The 10113-nt window shown below is 41.4% G+C and overlaps 1 pseudogene; it reads right to left on the reverse strand.

Annotated features, from left to right (window-relative positions):
* Window positions 1-6006: 6006 nt before the first annotated feature.
* On the reverse strand, window positions 6007-6504 carry LOC143655130 (BCL2/adenovirus E1B 19 kDa protein-interacting protein 3-like pseudogene; annotated as a pseudogene).
* Window positions 6505-10113: the final 3609 nt, after the last annotated feature.

Genomic DNA, 10113 nt, shown 5'->3' on the forward strand with positions numbered 1-10113 from the left:
CTCATTTTCTAAGCTCACAAAAAATTGAAAGCATAAACTGTTGTATTTATGCAGTAAGCAAAGGAAGAGGTTTTATTTGCATATTATAAAACATCAGCAACCAAAATAGCAGCCAGTTAATGAGAAAGAACGAGCCTTCTTCCTTGAAGCTGAATGGAATATCATTTTCACCAATACTTAACCAGTGACCTTTATGGGGGAGTTTCCCCAAAAATGAGGCTGTCAGTAGTTTTAGCTACAATGTTCTCTTCGTGATACAGAATCTTCAGTAGCCACCTGAGAAGGAATGGTTTGCTCTGGACGAAGTTGAATATGAATTCACAGACCTGAGAAGGTCATCTGAAAAAGAATCTCCAAATGTTTGAGACACCTCCTGATGATTGCAGTGTCTTGCAGTTTACACATACTGAATCAATTAGTTTACTTCACTTTAAGGAACGATCATTAGTTATACTAGGTGCAAGCCCTTATGTTCAACCTTGTAGGGCATGCAAAGATCTAAGGATCTGAGTCACCATTGTTTCTTGTTTGGATTAGTGCAAAAACAGACAAACTTCAGGGCTGTAAGGACCCAGGGCCCGGGCCTGCCCCCTCCTCCACTTTGAAAGCAAGTCACACAGCTACCTACGTGACTGGGACAGATGTAAAAGGTCAAAGAATCTAAAACTCCCCTCCCCTAATCAAGTCTCTGAACCATGTCAGTCACCCCCACCCTGGGACTCTTCCCTCTCTCTGTCTCTTGGTTCTGGGGAGAGTACAGACTTCCATTTCCCAACCAGCTGCCATTTAGAAGAATTATTCTCCTGTCCATATGCCTCTAATTAAAACTGATGTCTGGCGTGTTCTTTGGTCTCTGGGTTGTGCTGGGCTGGGACATTTGGCAGGCCAGCCAGGAGACCAAAGAGCCACTGGCCATAGAGAGCATGAATCTGGGGAAAGGAGACTCTGCGCGGGGAATCCCAAGGATTCCTTGATGTGGGGAGAGGTTGCCCACTTGCTTGACTGCACTGCAGCCAGTTGGCAGTTGTGTGCAGGATGGCCAGTTACTGCAGACTGTCTCACAAAGACAGAGGAATTAGTAAATTTGAAGAATGCATCGAAGGAGTGGCAACACTATGTAGATAGGAGTTTAGAAATATTGGCATGCTGGTATGCTAAAGTAAAAAGGGATAAACTCCACAAGGGGGTGCATGTGGCATATCCTGACTTCCCCTGACTGGGATCCAAAGGCTTGAGATCCCATAGGTTCTTCATCTAATAAAAGGAGGGGAAAAAAAGAAGTTTGGAAAGCAAAGAGTGGAGTGACTCCACCTTTGTATGCCATGGTTCCAAAGGTTGTCTCTTTACTACAAGGAATTAACACTCAATTCTTTAGTATTCCCTTAAATAGGATCAGTCAACCCAATTTCACCCTTACGTGGGAAGAAGAACAAAGGATTTTCATTGCGCTGCCACAAGTCTATTTACATGGCCTCATCATCTACCACAGGCTCCTAGCAAAAGAATTGGTTAAGTGGAAAAGTATAACTCTATTTCATTATATTGATGATTCATGTTAACCAGTAACTCCTTTTTCAGAATTAAAAGAAATTTTTTATCAGACTCATTGCTCTTTCACCTTAACAGCCAGGAATCTCAGTGGACTACAATGCCTCCGCTGCCCTGTCAAATTCTTGGGTATTGTATGGTTGAAAAAGGCAAAATTTATTCCTTTTGTGGTAATAAGGTACAATGTTTTCCTATGCCATATATGCCAAAACAATTGATGGCTTTCTTGGGATTGTTGGGGTACTGGAAATCTTCTGTTCCTCACTCAGCCCAAATTTAAAAACCCACTTGTGTTTTGATTAGGAAAAGCTGTCACTGGGAATGGGCTACCTCTCCCAGCAGGCTAGTTTTGAAAAAGCCAGGTGGGCCATCACATTGGCTCAGGTTTTATAGGGGATGAACCCAGATGTGCCTTGTGAATTAGATATGGCCAGTACCAATATTGGCTTTGGGTGGGACTTGTGGCAAAGGCAATATAGGTTCAGCAAGTTACAAGAGTCAAACTGTGGTCCAGTCCCTTAGGAAAACAACTGTGTACTGCCTAGTTGTTACTGCAAGTAACAAGTTACTTACTGCAGGTTGGAGGACTAACTCAGATATGCCCTGTGAAATTAAGAACCCCTATATGGGGATGGATACGGTATACTTCCACTAAGCCTCATTCTGACAGAGCACAATTGAGCACATTAATGAAATGGAAAGCTTTTCTGCTGCAGGGCAGTATTTTCAACAATTGCTCCTTAAGTGCAGAAATGCATGATATCCTGAGACCAGTTTCCTATATGGAGGAACAATGCTTTCCCCTTCCTGCTGATCTTTCCAACGTGGTTCACATGCCATTGGCTCATGTCCACAGCAATATAACTAGGCACCTTCACCTAGCCAAGTTGACACCTGAACCTAACTACCACACCATGCAACCTGGTATAGACACTATATGGTGTGAAACTGGGATTATGCAAATCAGCCAGAGGGCTGAATTAAGGGTTGTATGGATGGTCATTGTTCATGAACCAGCATTAACTATTTGTGCTGACAACTGGGCAGCATACCAGAGCCTCGCAGTATGGACAGCCACATGGAAGCAAAAGCAATGGACTATTGTTTGCTGCCCCTCTTGGGGAAAAGAAATGTGCTAAGATATCTGGACTACCTGTTGTCAAGTCTTAGAAAATAAAACAACAAACAAAATGGATTCTGTGGCCTGGGGGGCCCTTCAGTTTCTGTCCCTCAGCAGCTTCTCTGACATGACCTGATGTGCTGGCAAGATAGATGAGCAAGAATATGCCAGCGCCTCACCCACCAGAGGCCAGACCGGATAATCATGAGCATGAATTTTCATGATCTGCACCAGTCTGATATCTCCCAGTGAGGCCTGCAGCCGTATGTCACTATTCCCCCTTGGTATGTTTTTTTTCCTTTAAAATCACAAACTGTCAGAAAAAGAGCTCCCACCTGCCTGCTCTCCCCCTGCTCTCACTTTGTCACTTTCTCTCTCTCAATGAACCTGTTAAGCTTTGACTCACTGTCCCATGTCCTTAATGACTCCATGCCTAATACCTGTCACAAGTGAAAGGTAACTGTGTTTTACGTCTCTTCCACTAACACTGATTCTTTTTTTTATTGTATAATATAACATATTGTATTAGTTAGGGTTCTCTAGAGAAACAGAATCAACAGGGAGCACTCATAAATATAAAATTTATAAAAGTGTCTCATGTGACCATGGGAATGCAGAGTCCAAAATCCGCAGGGCAGGCTGTAAAGCCGACGACTCCGACGAAGGGTCTGGACGAACTCCACAGGAGAGACTCACCAGCCGAAGCAGGAAAAGCTTGTCTCTTCTGAATCCTCCTTCAAAGGCTTCCAGTGATCAAATTAAGCATTACTCATTGCAGAAGACACTCCCCTTTGGCTGATTACAAATGGAATCAGCTGTGGATGCAGCAGACATGATCATGATCTAATTCTATGAAATGTCCTCATTGCAACAGACAGGCCAGCACTTGCCCAACCAGACAAACAGGTACCACCACTTGGCCAAGTTGACACATGAACCTGACCATGACACATTCCATCTTCTCAGATTTTCCTTCTAGCTTCTCCAGAACACTGGAGGCTAGAAGAAATATATATATATATATATATATCATCATGATCAATTTTTTTGTGTGTGAGTGTGAAAAATAACATATATACAATAAAGCAGTACATTTCAGAGTATGTCACAATGATTAGTTGTAAAACAGATTTCAGAGTTTGGAATGAATTATAATGACATGATTTTAGGTTTTTACTTCTAGCTACTCTAAGATACTGGAGACTAAAAGAAATATCAACATAATGATTTAGCAATCATACTCATTTGTTAAACCCTACCTTCTCTGTATAACTCCACCATCACCCTCATCTTTCTCCCACTCTGTAGTGGCATTTGGGCTATGCCCATTCTAACTTGTTCATATTGGAAGAGGTTGTCAATAATATGGGATAGGGAGATGGAACTAGTTGGTGTTCTGGAGAGGTTGGCTCCCCTGCATTTCAAGACTTATCTGGTCCACGGACCCATCTGGAAATTGTAGGTTTCTGGAAAATTACACTAGTGCATGGAATCTTTGTAGAATCATATATAATGCCCTAGGGATTCTTTAGGATTGGTAGAAATGGTTGTGGTTGTGGTTTGGCAAGCAATGATAGGTAGCAATGTCTAACTGAAGCTTGCATGAGAATGACCTCTAGCGTGGCCTCTCAACTCCATTTGAACTCTCTCAGCCACTGATACCTTATTTGTTACACTTCTTTTCCCCCTTTTGGTTGGGATGGCATTGTTGATCCCTCAGTGTCAGGGCCAGACTCATTCTTGGGAGTCATCTCTCATGTCACCAGGGAGACTTTCACCCTGGGTGTCATGTTGCACATAGAGGGAAGAGCAATGATTTCACTTGCAGAGTTGGGCTTAGAGAGGCCACATCTGAACAACAAAAGAGGTCCTCCAGAAGTCACTCTTAGGCATACCTATAGGTAGGCTAAGCTTCTCTGCTACATACATAAGCTTCACAAGAACAAGCCTCAAGAACAAGGACTTGCTCTACTGATTTGTGTGTCCCTGGTATTTAACACAGTATCAAGTGTTTCCCCAATGGTAAAGTTTAATAGTTCCATATTTTTTTTCTCCCATCCCTCAAGGGACCTTGCCAATACTTTTTTTATTATCTGCATAATATACTGTAGGAGGTATCCAGGCATTACATCAAGCTATATAGGATTAAAGGACCTCATTCTTATTCTGGGCTCTTCGTATTTGGATCCATAACACTGATTCTCCAGCTGGCAATAGTGAAGGAGAAGCTTTAGCAAAAATTCATAGTCTAAAGCCAATATCACATGAGGCTGATGAATGATTGCATAGAAAGTCACATCACCTAGAGTACCAGACTCTATGAAAACTGATACAGCAATTCCAGCTGCCAGACGAGAACTGAGGGAAGTCATGGATGCCTTCTCCTCCTGTTGCTGTGATGCCCGGGAATGCTTCCTCATCAACTCAGTCACATTTGCCAGGAGCAGGTTCCAGTCACCGGTGGCAAGTAAATTATATTGGGCCACTTCCCTTATCTGAAGGTGCCAAATATACCATTACAGCCATAGATGCAGCTACTGGACTGTTGTTGGTCTTCCCTAGTAGGGAAAGCTAACCAAAGAGCTACAATATATAGCTTTGAAAAGCTCAGTTCATTCTTCAGGATCTCCACACATGTGGACAGTGATGGGGGGAATCCCTTTACTGGACAACTAACCCAAGTGTGGGCTACTGAACATGATGTCTTATGGACATTTCATTTACCTTACAACTGCTGAAAGGATAAATGGGCTTCTTTGTTTGTTTTGTTTAAAATAGTATTTTATTGCCCAGGTTATTTTTACCCCTTTGTGTCTTGTTTTCATGCTTTTAAAAAAATAATTATTAAATTCAAGCTTAGGGAAGCTTATTTTCATCTTATCAAAAAACAAAAACAAAGTTTTTGAATCTTGCTAACCTCATCACATTTTAAGGGAGGGATGATAGTTCTCTTGCAACAGCAAAATTTATACCATGAATGATTCAGGTCTAGGTCTGGTGGTACTAAATGGAGACAAAGACATTGTTGCCAAAATTATAATCTGTGCTGGCAGCATTTGTAGAAAAGAAGCCTTCGCAAATTTCTAAACATTAAACTCTGTTAGGAAATTCGGCAGTGTCTTACAGGCCCAAAAGGGAATTAGGTTAGTAAAATGCCTCAACAGAGTTTGGATAAAATACTGGATTTTGTGGGTTACTGGACCTTGGCTATGTAAAAATAGAGCAGTAGATTGGGTCATGCTTATAATGGTCTCAAGTTCAGATAAAGTAATTTGACAATGACACCACTTCATAGGTCACGTGCATTTCCAGGAGGTGCTGGCAGAATGTGTGCTCAGTCATTTTCTAATATAGATGCCTAGTCCCAAAGCCAAAACCTGAGAAATGAAGAGAGATGGAATGAACACCTTAAGAAATTCTGCAGAGAAAATACCCCCTTTTTTCATGGCTCCACTTTTTCTCATGCTTAAAGAAGCAGAATATTTAGGGTTCCTGAAGTGGAATTCCTTAGGTGGAATGTCTTCAGGCCTAGTGGAGCAGTCAGATACCCGGTCTACACTTTTTTCAAACCCTTCAACTTCTTTCTTTCCTACAACTTCTTCTTCTGACTGAGAACTATGGTCCCTGCTGGTGTGCATTTCCACATCAAACGTAATCTGTCCATCTTCTTGTGGGGAAGAACTGTCACAATGAGACCTGCCCCTTGAACTACTGTGTCCTGATTCATGTTGTGCATCCAAAAAAATCTTCCTCATGTCTCCATTGTGGATAGAGGATGAGGAAGGTACATGTTCAAGGCCCCCATTGTCATTATCATTACTATTGCTGCTGTTCATCAGAAGCTCCACCCAGGAACCTTACTTGTCTTTTCCCTCTTCTCTCCCAAGAGCTCCTATTTTCTGGGGTTTTCATTAAGCCTTGCTTGTTTGAGGGGAGAAACAAGTGTGCCAATGAATGGGTTTTTAAAAGATGATAAGCATTCTTTGCAGCAGTGGGTATATCCAGCTCTCACCAGCCTCAAATCACAGCCACAGGCAGCTCTCCCTGTTGAACTGGTAATGGCGGGGCCCATGCAAGCACTGTGAATTCAGGTAAAAGGGCCAGCAACACTACAACCACAAGGAGGTATTAAAAATAACTTGCTGTTGCCTGTATCACAGCATTAGAAAGTGGGGAAAATAAGGTCGATTGGCTGTGGTTCTGGGCAATGCAGCCATGCTGGTTGGGCATCCTAAGCCCATGGTATATTGGGATCACCCAATATTTGAGTATTAGACCACAGTTTATACACAAAATATCAAAAGTTGTATATGTAACCAACATGGAACCAGCATTGCCCCCATACCTCAAGATGCAGTATATGTGATGTTGTGGCACTTATTATGGCCAGGCTAACTGTGGATTTGACTCCAGAAAGTTCCCTGCAAATGCTGGGAGGAAAAGTGTGGTATCTACCAATGGAAATTTACCTTGTATTCTTTTGGCCCTCATCATCGTAGCAAATACCTTTCTGTAATAGGTTCCTGCAGTAACCTATGTGCATAGTAGAGCTCAATGCTGAGTGTGCACTGAACTGTCACTATTGGGTGCCACCGACCTGCCTTGGATTGTGACCCCTGAGCGTTGGACTGAGTAAAATCCCCTGTTGGCCTGGAAGAATTCAGCACTACAGAAAAATCTGGAAGACAATCTTATTTAAGACTGAAATCACAGGTTTTATCAATTATCCATAGCAACATCACTTTGTGGTTATCTCTGTGTAGGGGAACTCCTAATGTTCTGTTGTCTCTTATACTGTTAATGAATGTAGTGTTTGTCCTATGGTCAACTAAGTCTGCTGTGGGGGTGGATTGTAAGGATCCAGGGCCTGGGCCCCACCACCTCCTCCTTTTTGAAAGCAAGTCACATAGCTGCCTACATGATTGGTACAGATGTTAAAGGTCAACGAATGTAAAACTCCCCTCCCCTAATCAAGTCTCATGGGACTCTGAACCTTATAAGCACCCCCCCCCCCAGGACTCTTCCCTCTCTTTCTTGGTCCTGGGTGGATTACAGAGTTCCATTTCTTAACCCACTGTAATTGGGAAGAAATCTTCTCTTATCCATAAGTCCCTAATTAAAACTCATGGTTCATCTTCTTTCTGGTGTGTTCTTTGGTCTTGGGGTTTGCTGGGCTGGAACTAGGGCTCTGTTGCCCCCTCGAAGAAGCTTTTAGCAACTAGCAAGAACTGGCAGAAACATCTTGCTCAAAGCTCCAGAAGACAGCTAAATGACTGCAGTAATAGGGTGAGCACCAAATCAAGATAAAAGCTGCTTAAAAGTGGGAGGATCTCATGGTGCCTGGCTGGTTCTTCCCACACCCCATACCAGCTCAGCACAGAGCCAGCCCCACCCTCCTGGTAGAGATCCTTGTCCTGGATACAGAGGAAGCAGAGTAACCCTTGTGCACATATCAGGAGCGTGTATGTCTGGACCAATCTGTGTGGTGGTTGTCTGGAGCTCACCATTCTACAATTTGCCCTGCATGGAGAAGACAGCTCACTGAGTTCTCCTACAGAACGCTGTGGGAGAGCAGTCAAGTGGCTTCTTGGGATAAGGGATTGCTGGATGTAGGATATGTGGTGCAGTGCCCAGACAGTGGGAAAAAATATTTTCTAAAGAAGAGAGTATATTTGTATCCATGTAAACAAGGGAATTCTGAAGGTCACGTGCATGCCCAAGACAAGATTCATGTATAGAAAGGATCAGGGAAGCCCCTATACTTTGGCCTAGAGCTATTTTTTAAACTAATTGTGTGAATAAGCACTGAAGGACAGTATTCTCCAACAGGTAAATCTGGTGTTTTCTTTTTTTCCCTTCTTTTCACTTTATTAGCTCTTGGCATTTAAGGAAAGCTCTGTCATAACACCAGTTGGACAAAAGCTTAAGGAACAGACACCTCAAGGTCTAAATTCCAGTGATAACACATTAAAATATTAAAATGCCCAGGTTTCAACAAAATACTGTAAAACATAAAAACAAACAAACAAAAAAACCCAAACAGATGTTGGCCCAGGCAGAAGAGAAAATGAAAGCATTAGAAACTATCAATGAGGAGGATCAGACCTGGGACATGGCAGACAAATAATCTTTTTAAATGGTCCTAAATATGCTCAAAGAGCCAAAGGAAAACACAAAGAACAAAGAACTAAAGGAAATCAGGAAAATTAAAAATGAACACAAAGAGAATATCAATATAGAAATGGAAATTATGAAAAGAAACCAAATAAAGATGAAGACTACAATAGCAGAAATAAAGAATTCCCTAGAGGGATTTAATAGCACATTAGAGCTGGCAGAAGAAAGAATCAGTGAACTTGAAGATAAAACAATTTAATTATCTAATAAGGAGAAGAAGTAAGAAAAGCAAACAGAACCTGGGGTACCTATGGAGTACCATCAAATATACCAATATAGGGTGGGCCATGGTGGCTTAGCAGGCAAGAATGCTCACCTGCCATGCCAGAGGACCCAGGTTCGATTCCCGGTGCCTGCCCATGTTCAAAAAAAAAAAAAACACCAATATATGCATTGAGAAAGTTTCAGGAGAAAAGGGAAAGAGAAAACATTTGAATAATGGTTGAAAACTTCCCAAATCTAACAAAACACATGAATATGCACACTTAAGATGCTTCATGAACTCCAAACAAGATAAAACCCAATAGACCAATGCCGTGGCATATTATAATAAAACTATCGAATGCCAAAGAGAAAGAGAGAATTCTGAAAGTCACAAGAGAAGAACAACATATCACACAGAATATGTGATAACTCAATAAAATTAAGTTCCAATTTTTCATAGGAAACCATTGAGATAAGAAGGCAATAGGATGATATACTTAAGGTGATGAAAGCAAAATACTGCCAAATAAGACTTCTGTACACAGCAAAACTGTCCTTCAAATATGAGGGATCGATGAAGACATTCACAGATAAAAGTTGAGGGAATTTGTCACTACTAGACTGACCCTACAAGAGATGCTATGGAGTATTCTGCAGGTTGAAAGGAAAGGATAATAGAAAATAGATGAAGGCTGCATGAAGAAATAAAGATCTCCAGCAAAGTAATGACAGGGTTAAATTTAAGTGCCAATACTGCTGTATTTTTAATTTGTAACTCTACTTTTTCTTTCTACAGGATCAACAGGATCTAAAAGGTAAATGCATAAAATCAATGATAAATCAGTAGTTTGGGTCTCATAATGTATAAACATGTAATCTGTGACAAGAACTACATAAAGATGGAAACACATAGGCAAACGGAAATGGTTTGGGTATACTATTGAAGTTAAGTTGACATCAAAGCAAACAAGATTGTAATAGATTTAGGATATTAAATTTAAGTCCCATGGTAAACTACAAAGAAAATATCAGAGAATATGCAAACTCATAGAGACAGAAATTAG

The sequence above is a fragment of the Tamandua tetradactyla genome, chromosome 14 (assembly GCF_023851605.1).
Source record: "Tamandua tetradactyla isolate mTamTet1 chromosome 14, mTamTet1.pri, whole genome shotgun sequence".
Taxonomy (NCBI): domain Eukaryota; kingdom Metazoa; phylum Chordata; class Mammalia; order Pilosa; family Myrmecophagidae; genus Tamandua; species Tamandua tetradactyla.